Below are 20,111 nucleotides of genomic sequence, written 5' to 3'. Positions count from 1 at the left end.
ACTTTATTCATGTTCTGGGAATGAAGAAATTTAAAAGTTCTGGAGTCAAATAATCATCCACCTGTGATTTCTACCAGCAGAAAGCATTCCATCTTCAGAACAAATAAATAGTAACATTAATGTTATTTTTGTGTGGTTGGTGTCTTTTTCTAAAAAGACTGATTCTTATTCTAAGATTTCATTTATTTATTCATTTGGCTGCATCCGCCCTTAGTTGCAGCATGCAGGAGCTTCACTGTGGCATGAGGGATCTTTCCTTTCTCTGGTTGCAGAGTGCAGGCTTCCTCCAGTTGTGGCACGTGGGCTTAGTTGCCCTGAGGCACGTGGGAGCCCAGATCCCTGAGCAGGGGTCAAACCTGAGTCTCTCTCATTGAAAGGTGGATTCTTAACCAATGGACTACCAGGCAAGTCCCTGTTTTCTTACATTTCATGTATTAATCCTTACACTGGGTTGAATAGAGTCCTTCCCAAAATCTTTGTCCACCCAGAAACTCAGAATGCAACCTTATTCGGAAATAGGGCCTTCATGATGTAATCAGTTATGTCAAATTAGGTCACAACAGATTAGGATGGGCCCTAATCCAATGACTGATATTCTTGTAAGACGAGAAGACACGTGCCACGCAGAAGCACACAGGGAGAAGGCCATGTGATGGCAAAGGCAGAGACTGGAATAATCAATCTATAAGTCGATACCTGGATTTCAGACTGCCAGCCTCTAGAGCTGCGAGACAACACAACTGTTGGTTTCAGCCACCCAGTTTCTTATGGCAGCGCAAAAACTAATATAAGGAGTATACAATACATACCAAGGATTTTGGTATGTGAGCTCAGAGAGAATGTTTAAACTATTTTTTTTTCTCAAATTGTGAATAACAGATCCAGCTGAAGTTAGCTCCTAAAGGCACGTGAGTCATTTGCACTTCTCAATTCCAATCAGACATCACACTTGTAGCTTAAAATTGGCCACCATGGCCATTCTTACACCATGGTGGTAGTGGTGACGGTATAATCTTTCAGGTGTGTCCGACTCTTGTGATGCCATGGACTGTAGCCCACCAGGCTCCTCTGTCCATAGGATTTCCCAGGCAAGAATACTGGAATGGATTGCCATTTTCTTCTCCAGGAAATCTTCCTGACCCAGGGATCGAACCTACATCTCCAGCATTGACAGGTGGATTCCTTACCACTGAGCCACCTCGGAAGCCCAAATCAATTATACTTCAATTTAAAAAGAAAGAAAAGCATCTCAAGGGAGGAGAAAAATGTTCAAACAAATAATAACTGAAAGCTCCTGAACAATAACACAAGTGTTTATAATCAGAAAACAAGTATCTAATGAGAATTTGTTAGGAAGCCTATGCCTTCTGGACTTTTTATTGATATCTGGCACAGGTTATTATATAGCAAAGATTTGAAAAAGGCAGCCTTTTTGTTTCACATAATTTGTTGCAGTGATGAGCTGAGATGTAACCCAGGAAGAAGACAACCTTTCAGGAGCTTCTGGTCTTAGAAGACAGCAGCAGACCACAGGCTCTGTGACGTAGAAAAAAAGCAGAGTCTGTTTCCCATTAGTTCTCCAAAAAACATCATTAATCGTGTGGCAGCAGGGTCAGCTCTAGGAATAACCAGCTGTATACCTGTTGTGACATAAACAGCCCTAAAGTTGACTCCTTTCCAATCCTTCACAGAAAATACCTCCCCAGCTCCCACTCCTAAGATAGTGGAGGTGTCTGCCATTTCCAGAGTTAGAGAATTATTCTCATTTGCTAAAGCACTTAGATTCCTCCAGGTGGTTCCATAAAGACACTGAGAAGAATAAAACACTAACCCATTATCAGTCATTAATATGTCGATAAAGATCTATTCATCAAATGACTTGTTACTGTCTTAGGGAAAAAAGAGTAGGGACTGGGCATTGAAAAGATCTGAATCAAAGGGTTCTTTTTTTTTTTTTATAATCATTTTATTATTTTTTTTTCTTTTTAACATTTTAGTTTTTTATTTTTTAAATTTTAAAATCTTTAATTCTTACATGCATTCCCAAACATGAACCCCCCTCCCACCACCCTCCCCATAACAACTTTCTGGGTCATCCCCATGCACCAGCACCAAGCATGCTGCATCCTGCGTCAGACATAGACTGGCGATTCAATTCACATGATAGTATACATGTTAGAATGTCATTCTGCCTCTGGGACAGGGCTCTTGTAAAGAAGGAACTCCCCATCACTGGAATGGGAGATAGGATGCTGAAATATGAGAAAGAGACAATATAAAGCAGAGTTTCTCAAACCAAATTTCTCCTTAATAAACATTATGGATTTCCCTGGTGGGCTGTGGTAAAGAATCCACCTCCCAATGCAGGGCACACTGGTTCCATCCCTGGTCCAGAAAAATTCCATATGCCTCAGATCCCTAGAGCCCACACTCCATGACAAGGGAAGCCACCACAATGAGAAGCCCATGTGCCAAAACTAGAGAAAGCCCTCGCACAGAAACAAAGACCCAATGTAGCCAAAAATAAATACATAAACATTAAGATCTCTTGGATCACTGTCCCCACACTGTACTTCCCAAGGCAGCTGTGACCTCTACTAAGAATCACAAATCTGTAAATCCCAAACAACCAAAAGAAAATGTTGCTGAACATGATTTCATTTAATTTGAATTGTGAAAACAACAAAAACGTTTTTTAAATTTTCCAAATGTAAATATTTAAATATACAATTATATTATAATCCTGCATATGTTTTTCCAAAGACCCATGTCCTGTTGGAGATCCTGATATGAAATACCATCAGGGCTACCATCGCTACCCCTGTCAGTAACACCTGCACTCCCAGACAGGTAAGAGGCAAGCAACTGATCAGATTAACAAATACTAGCCATTTTTCCACCCTTCAGCTGAAGAACATCACAGAAAATAATTGTTTTAAGGCTAAGGCAAAAATTTAAAGCAGAAAACCCAGTTCATGTGGGAAGAAAGTGCCTGAAAAGAGAATAAGGAAACAAAAGAATTTGGGATGGCCAAGACTAACTCTTCCATTTTATGCTAATACAACAGGCTTTATTGCTTAGATTGAGTTGTTGTGGGTTTACAAAAAGACAAGAATAAGAATTTCTTATCTGTGTGGTGACTGGCTTAAAAGTGTTGGAAAAACTGTCAACTGGATTCAGCTACTGCTATGGAAAGGGACAGTTGCTAGGGTGATGCTATAAGAATCATAAGGAGATAGGAAACTCAAGGATGCAGACAGGAAATCCACAGGATGCCAATAGGAAGAAGGAAGGCCCTCTTCCTCCAGTCTCTATCTATTGCCCCCTATTGGAAAGCCTCATAGGGAACCAGCTGGCAAAGGAAAAATATGATTTGTAGAGTCCTGGTTCCAACATCTCAAAACACTGTATAGGAAATTGTGTCTGTAGCTAAGAAACAATAGCTTACTGAATGGCACACGTGGTAAGAGTAGAAGCATAAAAATTTGTTGGAAGACTGTTGCATATACCAGAAAAGAGACCGTGGTGGCCTGGACCAGGTAGTAGCTGTGGAAAAGGTGAAAAATGGTTACAGCGTTTAAGAGAAGGTTCATCAGCACTGTCAGTGGAGTTAATCAAATGCAAGGTATGCAAGAAAGAGACAAACCAAGATAGACTCAAAGGTTTATGAGCTGAATGAGTGGAATCTTCTGAATTGAACAACTGAAAATTTTTCTTTGTTTTTTTTCTGACGAAGAAGATGACAGAAAAAAAGGGAGAATAAAAGAGTTCTGCACAGATAATTTTAAGTTTGAAATTCATATTCAATATCCAAATAGATTAGCCAAGCTGGGAGTTGGGTATATGAGCCTGGAGATTATAGAATTAGGTCCTGGCTACAGTACAAATTTAGGAGTCATCAGAGTGCATATAGTATTTAAAGCCATGAAACTGGGAGAAATCCTGTAGAGAATGAACAAATAGTGAAAAAGAAATGTTAGAGGATAGATTCCTGGGCCACTCCAATGTTTATAGATTTAGAAGATAAGCCAGAAAAAGCTCCCAAGAAGCAGCGGCTTTTGAAACAGCATGAAATCAAGAGTGTGAAGCTAAGTGAATCTAGCTAAGTGAAGGAAGCTTCAGGAAGCTAACTGAAGACGCATTAAGAGGAAGGATCAAATGTATCACATGGTACTACTAGGAAAAGTAAGATGAGAACTAACAAGTAACAACATGGAATTAAAGAAATAAGCCAAGAAAATGTCCTAAACTGGGAGGACATGAGCTTTCAGATTAAAAAGGTCCACAGAGTTCTAACATGATAAATGAAAGTAGGCCAATAATAACAAGGCCCATCATTGTGAAATTTCAAAATACTGGGGGTGCAGGAAGACGAGGAGTTAAAGATCAGACCAGCTTGGAATGCAAGGCAAAACAGAACTCCGGGTCATATACGAAAGTAAGGAATCAGAATGACATCACTTTTCTCAAAGCAACTCTGGAATCTAGAAAATACTGGAGAAATGCCTTCTAAATGCTAAAAGGACTTCCAAACAAGAAGTAAAATTCTAACAATAATGTCAATCAAGTGTGAGAGTAGAATAAAGATAATTTCAGACACACAGGGTCTCAAAACCTTTAATTCCCTTGTACTTAATTCTTGTTAAGCTATTGGAGACTACGCACCAGCAAACTGAAGAGATAATCCAAGCAAGATGATACAGATTACAGGAACTCAGCGATCAATATACAAAAGGTGAAGGGAATCTTTAGGATGATAGTAAAGGAAGATTACACACACACAGAGACACACACACACACATACAGACACACACGGGAAGATTCTAGACTACCAACTTGCATCTAGTAGATTAGAATGATGCTTGCCAAGGGGTGCAGTGGTAAAGAATCCACCTGCCAATGTAGGAGACACAAGAGACGTGGGTTCCATCCCTAGGTTGGGAAGATCCCCTGGAGAAGGGCATGGTAACCCACTCCAGTGTTCTTACCTGGAAAATTCCATGGACTGAGGGGCGTGGGGGGCTTCAGTCCATGGGGTTGCAAAAGAGTTGGACATGAAGCACGCAGCACACACACACATTGGAACACGTGAAAAGATTCCAGGACTCATTCTTTAAAAAAGCTGAAATTGCTGATACAGCTAAATGTCATTTAAACTAGGGGTCCCCAACCTGAGGCCTGTTAGGAATTGGGCTACACAGCAGGAGGTAAGAGGTGGGCAAGTGAGCGAAGCTTCATTAGTATTTACAGCCACTCCCCACTGTTCGCACTACTTACTGCCTGAGCTCTGCCTCCTGTCTCCTGTCAGACCAATGGCAGCATAATAAATGAAATGAGCTTGAATTATCCTGAAGCTACCAGCCATCCTTGGTCCATGGAAAAATTGTCTTCCATGAAACTGGTCCCTGGTGCCAAAATGGTTGGGGACTGCTGACTTAAACAAATGGTTAGGATTTGGGAAGCTGTACCATAAACAGGTACTTTAAAAAAAGAGAAGGAATCAGAGGTGGATTAACTCCAGGCAAGAAGGACTGGGATTGTGGAGGGGGAGCAGGGAGGTTTCCTTCTCATCTCTTTTATTTTCTCTGGAAAGTAGAAAGCAAGGTTATCACCTTGAAGAAGTGGGATGAGCAGGAGATGCTGGAAGTCTGAGAGAGAAGACAGCGTATATTCATCTAGAAGTGGAAGAGTGAATGGACTTGAAAAATGCTGTGGAACTGCCTACCAGTTCTTAGTGGCACATAGGAAAGCTGGTTTCTTTGGACTGATGAATACTGCTAATGGAAGGTGCAAGCAGTAAGAAAGAGAAACTACTCCCATATGAGAAAAAAGGACACTAAGCAGAGAGTGTGGCTCACAAGCCTGAGTGGTCACAAAGAAGAGCAGAAGTCAGCTCCAGTGGAGAAATGGCAGGAGTGGTCTGGAAGAGGAGGTAGCCCATGGAAGAGTATGCCCACAACAGTGCACGTTGAACTAGAAGGTGATGACAAGGGCCTCATCTGAAGGAAAGCAATTGTGGCTCAGAGGGTAAAGCGTCTGCCTGCAATGCAGGAGACCTGGGTTTGATCCCTGGGTCGGGAAGATCCCCTGGAGAAGGGAATGGCAACCCACTCCAGTACTCTTGCCTGGAGAATCCCATGGAGGGAGCAGCCTGGTAGGCTACAGTCCATGGGGTCGCAAAGAGTCGGACACGACTGAGTGACTTCACTTCACTTCACTTCAAAGAAGATCTCAGTTAAAATATCACAAGATAATCTGGCTGTGAGAATTGATTGTAAAAAGGTGAATCATAATGGAAGAAGAGAACACAGTGAGGGGTAATCACACTTTATCCTGAAAAGGAGTAATCAATTTCCTTTTGTGCAGGTGGGAGATTCTTGCTGCTGTTTAGTTGCTAAGTTACATCTAACTCTTTTGCGACTCCATGGACTGTAGCCCACCAGGCTCCTCTGTCCATGGGATTTCCCAGGCAAGGAATACTGGCGTGGGTTGCCATTTCCTTCTCCAGGGGATCTTCCCAACCCAGGGATGGAACCCAAGTCTCCTACATTCGCAGGCCGATTCTTTTACTGCTGAGCCACAGGTGAAGCCTGGGAAATGCTTAGGGGTGAGTTTAAAGCTACAAAGAAGAAAAGCAAATATTTAGTGATGGGGTGCTTCTCTTTGAAACAGCCCCCAACAAAACAACTTGAAATAGGAGAGATGGTAAATTCAGCCTTAATACAAAAGTTTTCTGTATTAACTTGCAGTGGCCGGGGCCTTTTTCTTTCTGACTCTTCATGTCTCAGTAGTAATCCTGTGGTTTCTTCTGTTTTTCTTTTCTATTCTTTTAACATTTATTGAGATTGTGTTCTTTCTTTCTTCTGTATTTCCTGCTGCTGTCAGAATCTTGCTACTACAGTATTTTTGCTGTTGTTCAGCTACTCACTCATGTCCAACTCTTTGCAACCCCATGGACTGCAACATGCCAGGCTTCCCTGTCCTTCATATCTCTCAGGGTTTGCCCAAATTCATGTCCATTGAGTCGATGATGCCATCCAACCATCTCATCCTCTGTTGCCTCCTTCTCCCCCTGCCCTCAATCTGTCACAGCATCAAGGGTCTTGTCCAATAAGTCAACTCTTCCCATCAGGTGGTCAAAGTATCAGAGCTTCAGCTTCAGTGTTAGTCATTCCAATGGATATTCACGGTTGATCTCCTTTAAGACTGACTGGTTTGATCTCTTTGGAGTCCACGGGACTCTCAAGAGTCTTCTCCAACACCACAGTTCAAAAGCATCAATTCTTCGGCACTCAACTTTCTTTATGATCCAACTCCCACATCTATACATGACTACCGGAAAAACCATAGCTTTGAGTAGATGGACCTTTGTCAGCAAAATGATGTCTCTACTTTTTAATATGTTATCTAGGTTCTACACCTGGGTTGGGAAGATCCCCTGGAGAAGGAAATGGCAACCCACTTCCAGGCAACCCCCTTGCCTGAAGATCCCCTGGAGAAGGAAATGGCAACCCACTTCCAGGCAACCCACTTGCCTGAAAAATCCCATGGACGGATAAACCTGATAGGCTACAATCCATGGGGTCACAAAGAGTCAGACACGACTGAGCGACTTCACTCACTCACTCGAGGTTTGTCATAGCTTTTCTTCCAAGGAGAAAGCATCTTTTAATTTCTCGGCTGCAGTATGTAGTATTACAAATGCATAAATCACTTTCTTTTTAATCTCCTCAGGAGTTTCACCCAATTGTTTCCTGATCAAAAATTCTCACTTTCCCTTTTAAATAGTAAACTCCTTCCTGGCCTCTTAGAGTTTTCTCTTCCCTCCTCTCCCAGAGATAACAATTAAATATAAGCTGTGATAGCAACTATAAACCCCTAGGTGACAGTTCTCCAACTACTCTCCAGGAAAAGAAAGGAGTCCAAAGTCCTAGGTTCAAGCCAATTCGACACAGTACTTGATTGAAGCCAATCTCTTCACTTGCCTGTCATTGAAAAATCAGGATAATGCTAATACTTGTCTTACCAGCCTCTCCATGGGTCAGTCCTATATACCTAATCGTTATGCAATGGTTAATGTTTCTTTCTGGTATGGGTCACTCTTCCTCCATTCATTCTTTCCTTCTACTAATCATTTTTATTTCTCAGTAATTAGCAGGTATTATTTATATAAAAGAAATCATATTTCATCAGATCTGAGATGTTATTATATTATTTAACAATAATACACGAAACAAAGAATACTGCAATGAAACTACAACTCAGTGATTTTACACCAGTGCTACAGATAGCCCTGTATTAGCCTCATTTTTTTTTTTTAATCTTTTAGGCACACAGCAGGTGGGATCTTAGCTCCCTGATCAGGGATCAAACATGTACCCGCTGCATTGACAGCGTGGAGTCTTAACCACTGGATCACTGCAGAAGTTGCCACTAGCCTCTTCCTCATTTAGACATTTCTCTCATCCATTCTAAGAAACTGGGGAGCCTGGTGGCTACAGTCCATAGGGTCGCAAAGAGTGGGAAACAACTGACCATACACAGGCAACACAGAGAGGAACCAGCAATTTTTCCTATTTTCACTTTGCACTGTTTGACATTTGATACGGAGACAATCATTTTGCACCCATCTTGGTAACTATTTATAATACAGCTGCATCTACTCATGGGTATTTTCTTCCTTTGCTTTATTTTGCTGCCTTACAAGAAAATATAGAGTTGCTTTCAGCATTTCTCTGAAATAACTTGTTTATAAATCAAATTGGCAACTCATTGCTGTTTCCATGCCTTCCTTTATACACAACAGATATTCCAACATTTTGGTTATATTTTAAATGTCAACCAATCTTAACATGTGCAGGACCCACAATGCACAAACCCTACTTAGGGAGTGTCAGCTCTGCCTCAGCTTCTAACTGGTCACCAGAGACTGTAAAAGGCAGCTCAGTTTCACTGATGGTATCATATAAAATTGGACTCCTCTGATCAATTATTTTATCTTGTGCGTAGTCCCTTCTTTTTGCCCTTCCCTTTATTAGTACTTGCAGTCTGTGCATGTGTGTGTGTGCACGTGCCCACATGCATGTTAGTAGCTCAGTTGTATCCAACTCTCTGCGACCCCATGGACTATAGCCCCACCAGGCTCCTCTGTCCATGGAATTCTTCAGGCAAGAATCCTGGAGTGGGTTGCCATTCCCTTCTTCAGAGGATCTTCCCAACCCAGGGATTGTGTCTCCTGCATTGCAGGCGGATTCTTTACCGTCTGAGCCACCAGGGATCATGTTTATCAAACATGTTCTCTCTCTCACAAGTGTACATTCTTCCTGCGTCAATAATTTACATCATTACTCTGATCCTTAAGATGCCTGTCCTCATGGGCTGTGGTTGTGTGTCAGGTGTGAGTCACACAGAGATCTGGATATGAGAGCATATCCAGATATCATTTAAGTTAAAATGCATATCACAATTTATAGGGTCAATCAAAGAATAGATCTCTTATTTTCTTAAAGTTCTACTAAACAAATTAAAGCAATTTAGTAATAAAAACTTGCTGAGGCATGTTCTTATAATTCAATGTGTTGCAAGTAAATATAAACTTAGTAACCCTGCTGGGTCAACCCCTTAAGCTTTCTCACTGGAGTGTAACATACTCTCAATGGACCTGCATGAAAGTATCATGAGAATTCAGGCTATTTCAATATTTATTTACTAATTAAGTACTAATTATTCTTTTTACAGTTACATTTGATCTGACCAGCTACTTAATTCTGAGGATCAGAACTTCATAGATGGAAAGAATGCTGCAGTCCATGGGGTTACGAAAAGTTGGACACGACTTAGTGACTGAACAACAATAATTAGAGGGAAAGAGAAAGGGAAGGAACAAATGGACATTAATGTGATAACTGCTCCATGTCAGGAGCTGGGTTCTTCCTGCCAGGCTCACTTCTACTGCTCCTGGTACAATGTTCCCAAAATGATGCACAGAATGTTCTAACTTTCTGAATTTGGTATATAAGATTTGGGGATCAAGCCAACCCCACTTAGATCTGGAAAAGCAGGAACACACACAAACACACACACACACACACACACACACACAATCGGGGCTTCATTCTATTGCTTGCTCCTCTATTGTTGGAGGAGCTTCTATATCATCAAAATGAGTTAATATTAGGAGATAATGTAAAATAACTAGGCTTGCTTTTTAATGATTTTTTCCTATTATAAAATGTTGATTTATCTCCTTAGGCATGTAATTTTATATAATTGAAGCCCATGCAATTATATATTTACTTTTCACTTAAATAAGCATTTCACCATTTGCTAAAATTATTCATGAACATTATTCCATAACATCACTGCATAATACTCCATCAACATGGACACAAGTTACAAAACCACTGCTATATTTTTGGATAGCTAAAGAGTGCAACTGTTTTCAAATTATTTACAACATGATATGTGTGCTTGCACACACTAGAGATTTTTCTCTTTGTTTTTAGGATAGATTTATAGAAAAGTGATAAAATGTCTCTATTTTAAGTAATTTTTGTCAACTTTTTAGAGAATCGATTTTAGCTTTTTGCATCCCCTTATTGTACTTTTGTTTTCAAGTTATTCTTTTTTGGGTTTCTGTTATTGTTGCTGCTCCTTTTTTCAGCTCTTTGGAGATCCTGGGACTTGAAATTGATGCTGTGATGAAGTCAGTCTTGGTAGTCTTCGTGGAGGAATTAAGTTTACTCTGAATGGTCGAGGGATATGAACTGTTGTGACGTAAGGCAGACAGTAGCAGATTATGTTGTCCAAAGATAACCTAGCATACACAGGATCCCCTTGTGGCTCAGCTGGTAAAGAATCTGCCTGCAATGCAGGATACCTGGGTTCGATCCTTGAGTTGGGAACATCCCCAGGAGGAGGCCATGGCAACCCACTTTAGTATTCTTGTCTGGAGAATCCCCATGGACAGAGGAGCCTGGAAGGCTACAGTCATGGGGTCACAGAGGGTCAGACATGACTGAGTGGCTAAGCACAGCAGCATACATATTCTTTTTTTTTGGGGGGGGGGGGTGCTGCACTGGGTCTTTGTTGCCACACATGGGCTTTCTCTAGCTGCAGTGCGTGAGTTTCTCGTCGCAGCGGTTTCTCTTGTTCAGGAGCATAGGCTCTAGAGGACAGGCTCAGTAGGTGCAGCACAAGGTCTGAGTTGCTCCATGCAGAATGTGGGATCCTACCAGACCTGAGCATGCCCTGCTTTGGCAGACAGACCCCTAACCACGGGACGACGAAGGAAGTTATATTGTTTTAACAATGTGACTTTGACACTTCTCCTAATATCAGGAGGATCTGTGCCAGGACTCTCTCCCCTTAACCCTGGGTGGGTCTTTGTGGTTGCCTCAGCCTACAAAAGTGTGATGGAACTGACCTGTATGTCATTCCAGTGTGAGGTCATAAGAACGCCATGACTTCTGCCTGCCATATTCTCTCTGGATACCAGCTTTGGTGGAAGCCAACTACCATACAAACAGTCCAACTGTCCTGAGCTAGCATGCTGTGAGTGACCACAGAGAGGTTCCTGAGACCATAAGGAGAAAGAGAGATGCCCAGCCTACCCCAGCTGCTCCAATTCTTCTCCATTTCAACTCCAGCCACCCACTGAAGTTGATTTGATGCATCAGATCTCCCGAGCCTGGTCCTTCCTGAATTCCTGACCCACAGAAACTGTGAAAGACAATAAAACCACTGTTGTTTAAGCCATGGAGAATGACTTGCTATTGAACAACAAAAACTGAAACAAGAGCTTTAAAAAACTTCAGTCTCTCCTTCTCAATTTAAGTGATGCTATTTTCCAGGATAGTCATCCCTTGGTATATGCGAGGACTTGGTTCCAGGACCCAGTCCATGGATGCTCACATCCCTTAAAGTAGGCTCTCCATGTCAGTGGCTTCTACATATCATATGTAATGATAACACATAATTATTACTTCATGCAGGTGAGGTTTGTTTAGATCTGTTTATATGTTTACCAACTTCTTTGCATCTCAAATTTTCCTTTTGAAGTAACATTCCTTCTTCCTGAGATACAATCTTTAGAATTTCTTTCAGTGAAGGTCTGCTGATGATAACTAATTTTACTGTTTTTCTAGAAAATGTTTTATATTATTTGAAACATAATCTGTACACACTTCTATGTTGATAGCGTCCTTCTCTCAGCACTTGGAAGATCTTGTCCCACTGTCTTCTGACTTCCATTGACTGTTGGAAGAAGTCTGTTTTCAGTCTAATGATCATTCTTTTGCAGATAATGTCCTTTTTCCTCTAGCTGTTTTTAAAAGCTTCTTATTATCTTTAGTTCAATTTTACTGAATTGCATTTTTATTTTTAATTTCACTCATGTTTGATACCTTGCTTTTTACGGAGTATATTATTCTTTAATTCTGAGGATGTCTCAGCCATCGAAAGTAGTGAAAGTGTTAGTTGCTTAGTCATGTCCAACTCTTTGAGACCCCATGACTGTAGACAGCCAGACTCTTCTGTCCGTGGAATTTTCCACACAAGAATACTGGAATGGATAGTCACTCGCTTCTTCAGGGGATCTTCCTGACCCAGGGATTGAATTCTGGTCTATTGCATTGCATCTCTATTTTATAATTCCACAATTCCATTTAAATAAAGAGTGGATTTTAGTCCTTCTCATTCCATCCTCCCTGGCGGCTTAGACGGTAGAGTCTGCCTACAATGCAGGAGACCGGGGTTCAATCCCTGGGTCAGGAAGACACCCTGGAAAAGGAAATGGCAATCCACTACAGTAAGCTTGCCTGGAAAATCCCAGGGATGGAGGAGCCTGTCAGGCTGCAGTCCATGGGGTCCCAAAGAGTCGGACATGACTGAGCAACTTCTATTCCATCATCCAAGTTTCTTTGTCTTATCTTCATATTTTCTAGCAAACCTATCATATTTTCTAGCATATCTCCTATCTAGCAAATTAACTGCTCTATCTCCCAGTTCACTGATACTCTCTTCAGGTATGTCTAATCTGATGTCTGTTCATCTCTACAATTGTATTTTCACTTCTAAAATTCTTATTTGGTTTTTTTAAAGCTCTCTATGTAATTTTCATGTTTTACTATTGACTTTTGATTCACGTTTTTTTTTTTTCTATAAGAATTTCATACTTAGTAATATACTGCATCTGAAAATTTCAGTAAGTTCTCAGGCATGTTTATCCACAATTTTTATTTATTTTTTTAATCTCTGAGGACTCTCAATATTGCTAATTTTAATGTTTTCTTAAGAGCTATATCTGTTTGAAACTCCATACAGATCTACACCCTTTTGAAGGGATTTCTTCTCTGTCTTCTGTTTGTTCTCTCTATTCCAGTTCTAGCATCTGTCTTTTAAATTCCCTTACATCATGGCAGATGTTAAGACAGAATGGCTATCAGTGACTGCCAAAACTTGGTGCAAACTGATAAGCTGTTCTAAGTTTGGAGAGAAAAAGAAAAAGAAGTGAGCTGGCAGAAGAGATGAGGACGTTTTAGGAACACAGTCTGGGGCATGAGTCATATAAAATATTAAACAGAAGTTGCTATAAGCTTTTTTGGACCCAAGTCATTTTCCTCAAAGCTCAAATTATTTTTTAAAAGTACATCAATAAAACAAATAATTGTTCTCCCAGATAATATCTCCATAATCCCAACTGCTCTGAGTAAAATTAGAGGTGATAACCACTGGATCCCATGGACTGTAGCCCTCCAGACTCCTCTGTCCATGGGATTCTCCAGGCAAGAATACTGGAGTGGGTTGTCATTCTCTTCTCCAAGGGATCTTCCTGGCCCAGGGATCAAACCTGCATCTCCTGCATTGGCAGGCAGGAGATTTTTTTACCATTTTTTTTTTTTTTTTATCATTGAGCCACCAGGGAAGCCCATATATATTTGCTGAGATCTCAAAAGCAAAGATAAACAATTATTGACCCCAAGCTGTTCACCCTGATACTACTGTCTCTAATATGCCTACATGGAAACACACACACAGAAAATCGCTGCTCTTTTTTGTCGCTGCAAACAATAACTTCCCAAGTTGAAGTCTCAAAGTTCGAAAGTGAATTCTTAATATCATAATAAAGCAATCAATGAAGTTCCAGTTTTTATTTGTTTAACCATCACTGGCCCAAATATGTATTGACCTTCTGTTATGGGCAAAATGGCTGAGTTTTCAATTCTATTCAGAAACTGAGAAACAAGCTTTGAGAACTATAATCTCTCCTTTTTATATCATGTTAGGATAGAATGACTTAGTTTAGGCCAGTGAATTTTAAACCAATTAAGAGTAATGGAAACCTTGAAAAATCTGATAAATAATATATAATACATACATATAAATTTTTAAAATAAACTTCAAAAGGTGTTCAGAGATCCCCTTATACCCGTTATGGACACTTAGACCACAGAATATCTCTTAATTGGGAGTAACTTCAGGGTATAAGCTGTCCATCTTCTTCAACTCTGTATATTCTGTCCCAGAGTAGATTTCAAACTATATTTGTTGAATGAGCACCTCAGCAACTCTGTTCCTGTGAAGCTCCCATATTAACACCCCCTTGCCCCCATGAATTTTCAAATCCTCAACCTCTACATACATGTTTTTTGAAAACATTTACTCAAGACTAATCTGATGGGTCTAAACACTATTTTCCAAACTCCACTTTCATAATTTTCCCTTTTCCACTTCACAAAAGAGAGACATACCTCCTATTATCCCAAATATTATAATGATGCATTGCCCCAGAGTGCAAACACCAGCTGGTCACCTAGGAAAGAAATATTTGTAAGGTACATAGCTTCTGAAAGAGTGTCCTCTGAGAAAAGGCAAAAAGATCTTTATAAGAAATAGAAAGAGGCTGAGCCTTATTTTATCTGGGGGACAATCCTTGGCAATTTCTATACCTTATTTATATGTTGAATAACTAGAATTCAGAAGTGAGGTATATGCTAACCTTGTAAGCATATAAGGTTACACACAACCATACAAGGTTAACATATAACCATATAAGTGTTATATGTTAACACTTAACTGAATAGAAGGCAGTCAGTTTTTTTTTCTGACAGAAAGCCAACTCAACTTAATGAATCAATTTGACAAAGAGCTTTGGCTTTGCTTTGAGGACATGTAGCATACAAAAAGTTAAATCCACACTTCTGAGATTTTGTAAGCATATATTTAAATATGCACAATGCAGCATGCACTAAAAGTACATGTAAGAATTAAAGATTTTAAAATTAAAAAAAATGTAAAAAAAAAGAAAAGAAAATATAGCTTTCACATTTCATTCAAATTAAATCCTTTTCATAACATAAAAAAAAAAAAGAAAGACTGCAATGAAAAAAAAAAAGTACATACTTGGCAACCAGTTAACTTTATGCTGAAAATATTAGGTAACTTTTAAAACATGAAGGAAATAATGTTGGATTTTAAAAATTATATTTTTAAAAACTTATTTATTTTTAGTTGGAGGATAATAGCTTTACAATATTAATGCTGTATTAATGCTGTTTCTGCTATATATCAACATGAATCAACCATAGATATATGTAATGCACCCTCCCTCTAGAACCTCCCTTAGTTCTTTTAAAGAGTATTGGAACGAAAATGTTTGCAGACCAACGGGTTAGAGCCGGTATATGTTAATGAAGAGTAAATTCATGAAAAGATCCTTACTGCCTCTACCTGCAAGACCCAGCAAAGCAAAGAAGACAATGACAGCAATGGGTCTAAAAATCCAACAGACTCCGCTGCCACATTAGAATACCCTCACTTCTAGGCTATGAAGGTGCAATACAGAGGGTGACTACAACTGCAGAGCCTTTTCTAATCTGTGTCCCAGACACCTTAACTAATTCTTGCATTCTGGGTGCTGTCAAAAGGAGTTCACTTTCTACCCATTGAACAACAATTTGTTAACAGAACAGATTTCACATTAAGTATTCTTATTTTTACACCACACTCAAAAAAAATTTTTTTTTAAGAGGTGATGTCTATGTTTATTACCTTAATGATGGTGATAGTATCACGGGTGTTTGCATATGCTAGACTCATCAAATTGTACACAATAAACATATGCAGTTTTGGGGGTATATCAACTGTGCCTCAATAAAGATGTTTTTTAAAAATGAGAATGTATGCTAAACAAGATATCCTGACAAAGGCTATAGCAGAACTCCTTCTTACTGAGTGAAAATTTCTATTCCTAAAAAATATGTATTTATTTATTTGGCTGTGCTGGGTCTTAGCTGGGTCACAGGGGGTCTTCCGTCTTGGTTGTGGCATGCAGGATCTTTAGTTGCAGCATGCAAACTCTTAGTTGCAGCATATAGGATCTTAGTTCCCTGAGAAGGGATTGAACTCAGGCACCGACAGTGAAAGTGCCAACTCCCAGCCACTGGACCATCAAGGAATGCCTATTGGCTAGTTGTTAAGTATATAAAGTTCTCTAATATTATTGTAAGTGGTATGTTTTTCCTTATTTCACAAAATGGAACTGCTGTGTGCATTTTGATTTTGTCTTCAAAAACCATGCAACATTGAATACATTTTGTTAAGTGAAAAACTTTCACTCCCTTTTCCAAAATGACATCACTTGTGAAAACTCAGTTGTCTCCTTGTGCAATATATGGCCCATCTGGAAAGATCAGGTATGCAATGGTCTCTGGTTAAGAGTGACTTTGGATTGAGACAAGTCTGGGTGAGGTCCCAGACTGATGAGCAGCAGCTGTGCACATGAGCAGATGACAAAGTTTACATCTTGTTTTCTGTAAAAGCACACATTAAAATACTTCCTTATTAGGATTATTCTGAGGATCAAATGAGGCAAAGCACATAAAGAACACAGAACCTGGCATGCCAAAACACTGACTAAATGTTGACCTGAAATAAATCATAACAACTCTTGCTTGCCTGGTATTAATTTTTTATATTAAATTTTTTCCTTTTAAACACTTAATTATTGTGTTTAAAGCAAAGAAATAGTTTGCTTTCTCCTGCTGTAGTTAAAACATTTCTCAAAATCACCATCTCAATCTCTCATCTTGCTCTAAGTCTTGTTCTAGATAAATACTCTTTTTCACATGCTTTTAAAAATCTTATCACCAATTCCACATATTCAGGTAGAAAAATAGAATCTTTTATCCTTCAATGTAATGTACTGAATGTTTCCTTCTCCTTCATAAGAACATTTATTTGTTCTTAAAAGTGATTTTATTTCCTACTCAAAATGGGAGTTAAAGTATTATACTGCGGTTATACAAGACACTACCACTGGGGTAAACTGGTTGAAGAGTACAAAGGACTTGCCTACATATTTTTTGTTTGTTTGTTTTACAACTTCTTGTGAATCTGAAATTATTTTTAAAAATTTAAATAAGCAAAGAAAAGTAATTCTGCAAGTATTCTCATGATCTTTTGCTCATTCTCTTGTATCTGATATGAATCCCTCTCAATTTTCCCAGAACCTCAATCCACTTAATTGAATTAAAGAGACATCACCATCATCACTGGTGATTTTCTAATATTTTCCTGATCAGACCTCCCATTCCCCTCAAAAATAAAATAACCACAAAAAACCAAGACTGAGTGAGGGTCAGTAACTAAACTATAAAAGAGAAATGTTTCATTTTCTTACTCTTACTAATTGCTTGCTATGCAATATTAGCTATGTCAACAAACAAATCACACTAAAAATAATACAGAGCACTAATTTTGGGTCATTCAGTTAAGTTACTAACTCATAAATTTGACTGGCACTTTTGGTTTTCAGTGACATTTTTAAAACCAACTATTTATTATGAAAATAATACATCTATATACACCAACAGCAAAAAGGCTTCCCATATAAAAATGAACAGAAAATTAAAGTACAAATTTTAGAAAATGTCAAATCACCCATGCAGCATTAAGTCCAAAAACATAGGAGGAATAATCTGCATATAGAAAGAACAAAAACACAAAACCTGTCTTGATGATGCCTAAGAGGACATTATAGCCATAAAAAATGCTATGGAAAAATAATTTGGCTAATGGGAAACAAACATAATTAAAAAATGGAAGTAGTAGACTACAGAGTAGAATGAACCCAACTGAAATACTTGGGACATAACACACACACACACACACACACACACACACACACACACGTATGCACACACAAAGCGACACAGTACAAGGAAAGAGTTACAAATAATGGTAATATGCCTGGAAGTTCTAATATCCACCTAATAGGAGGACTAGAAAGAGCAAACATAATGGAGACGAAGAAACTATCAGGCATCTGAAAGAATGCTCGCAAACATGAAAAACAATGCTAATGGTAACTAGCATTTATATATTGCTTACATATAGCAGGCATAAATAAGCATATATAATTATAATATATTGATACAGATATACTCACATATTTACCATATACATATATACATAGTTTAAGTCACTATATCTATTATGTAAGAATTATTATCCTTGCTTTATAGATGAGAAAACTGAAGGAGAAAGTGTTAAGTAACTCAGTCAGGCTCACAGAGCTGTGAGTGGGTGAGAGGGAAGTGGAACCTGAGTCATCAAGCTTTAGTGGACAGACTCCTAACCACTACATCCCAACCACTACATCCCACGTCTTCCAGCTCAAAGGAACTCCATTAATGTGCCAAGCAACATTAATGAAAAAAGACCCACTCTAAGATAAAATATGTCTTGGTAAACTTTCTGAATTTCAATGATAAAAAGAAATGTATAAAAACTTTAGTGGAGGAGGTAAAGAAAGATTTCCCTCAAACAAAAAATGAATACATTTCTATTAGGTTTCTGACTGGCAACTTTGAGTACCAGAAGATAATGAAACAGTACACTCAAAGTCCTGAAGAATATAAGAAATATCTGAAAAAAGTTCACCTCATGTTAATTATAGTTATCTACAAATGGTGAGGTTTGGGGTAAATTTTTTGTTACCATCTTTTTCTTATTTTTCTCTTTTAATTTCTTATATTGATCATATATTTTTGTGGAGAAAATTAAGATCATTGTTATAAAAATAAAGATTCAAATGGATTAAATTTCTTAATAAAAAAATGAAACTATAAATGCACTAAAATATTAGCAATAATTAATAAGTTAAAAAATACTAGGATAATCAAACCGGGGTCACCTGCATTGCAGGCAGATTCTTTACCAGCTGAGCCACCAGTGAAACCCTTAAAAGCCTTATTTAACACGTCATTTCCAAAGCGGATGTGGTAAGGAAGACTGTCTACAGAAAAATTTTTTAAAGGAAAAGACTAATAAATTTCACTGTATAGAAATGTTGAATTCTGACAGAACATAAGTTAAACGATATGTGTCAGGTTAGAAGAAAACATTAATATTTGCTACATACATAATATAAAATGTTCCTATAAATCAACAGGAAAATAGTTTTTAAAAAGAAAAAAAGCACAAAATTAGCAAAAAATACAGGTAATTTACAGAATAAAAAATACAGAGTCAACACCCACTCAGCTTTCTTGTATTCAGAAAACAATGCATATTAAGTAAAAAATAATGTATCATTTTAAACTCAACAAACCAACAAAAATTTAAAAGATGAATAGCACATAATGTTTTCAATACTGAAAAACATGCAGTCTGATGCATTATCGAAGAGGAAGTAAATGGTACATTTTGGAAGTGTAATTTCATGGTATCTGTCAAATTAAAAGTTGTTTGGTTGTGTTTCTGAACATCTATTTTATGAGAATACTTACTTCAGAACCGAAACAAGGAGCACAGCATTGTTTAACAAGTGACACACAAGTGCTATCCACTCGGATAAGACTTCCTTAGGTGACAAGTGCCTGCACCCAGACTGTCTGGATATTTTACCCTTAATTGCTGGTGTACATGAGACAGCATAAAGGTGATGCTCAAGTCTTCTTTTCACAGAGATCAAGTTTCTCCATGTGAGCAGTCCTTGGAAAAACAGCTCACAGCTCACCACTGGGCTTCATCAGATAGAGACTGACCCTCAAAAGCTCCCACAGCAGCTGCCAAGATTTCTGGAATTGATACTAGAGCAGGAATTTCCC

The 20,111-nt window shown here is 38.7% G+C and overlaps 1 protein-coding gene across 2 annotated transcripts in view; it reads right to left on the bottom strand.

Annotated features, from left to right (window-relative positions):
* Positions 1-20,111, bottom strand: part of ST8SIA1 (ST8 alpha-N-acetyl-neuraminide alpha-2,8-sialyltransferase 1) — a 187,353-nt gene that overhangs the window by 44,583 nt on the left and 122,659 nt on the right. The window lies entirely within an intron of this gene.

Source organism: Ovis canadensis, chromosome 3, assembly GCF_042477335.2.
Source record: "Ovis canadensis isolate MfBH-ARS-UI-01 breed Bighorn chromosome 3, ARS-UI_OviCan_v2, whole genome shotgun sequence".
NCBI classification, from domain to species: Eukaryota; Metazoa; Chordata; class Mammalia; order Artiodactyla; family Bovidae; genus Ovis; species Ovis canadensis.
Note: the sequence above shows the minus strand (reverse complement) of the source record. Positions and strands in the feature narration are given on the sequence as shown.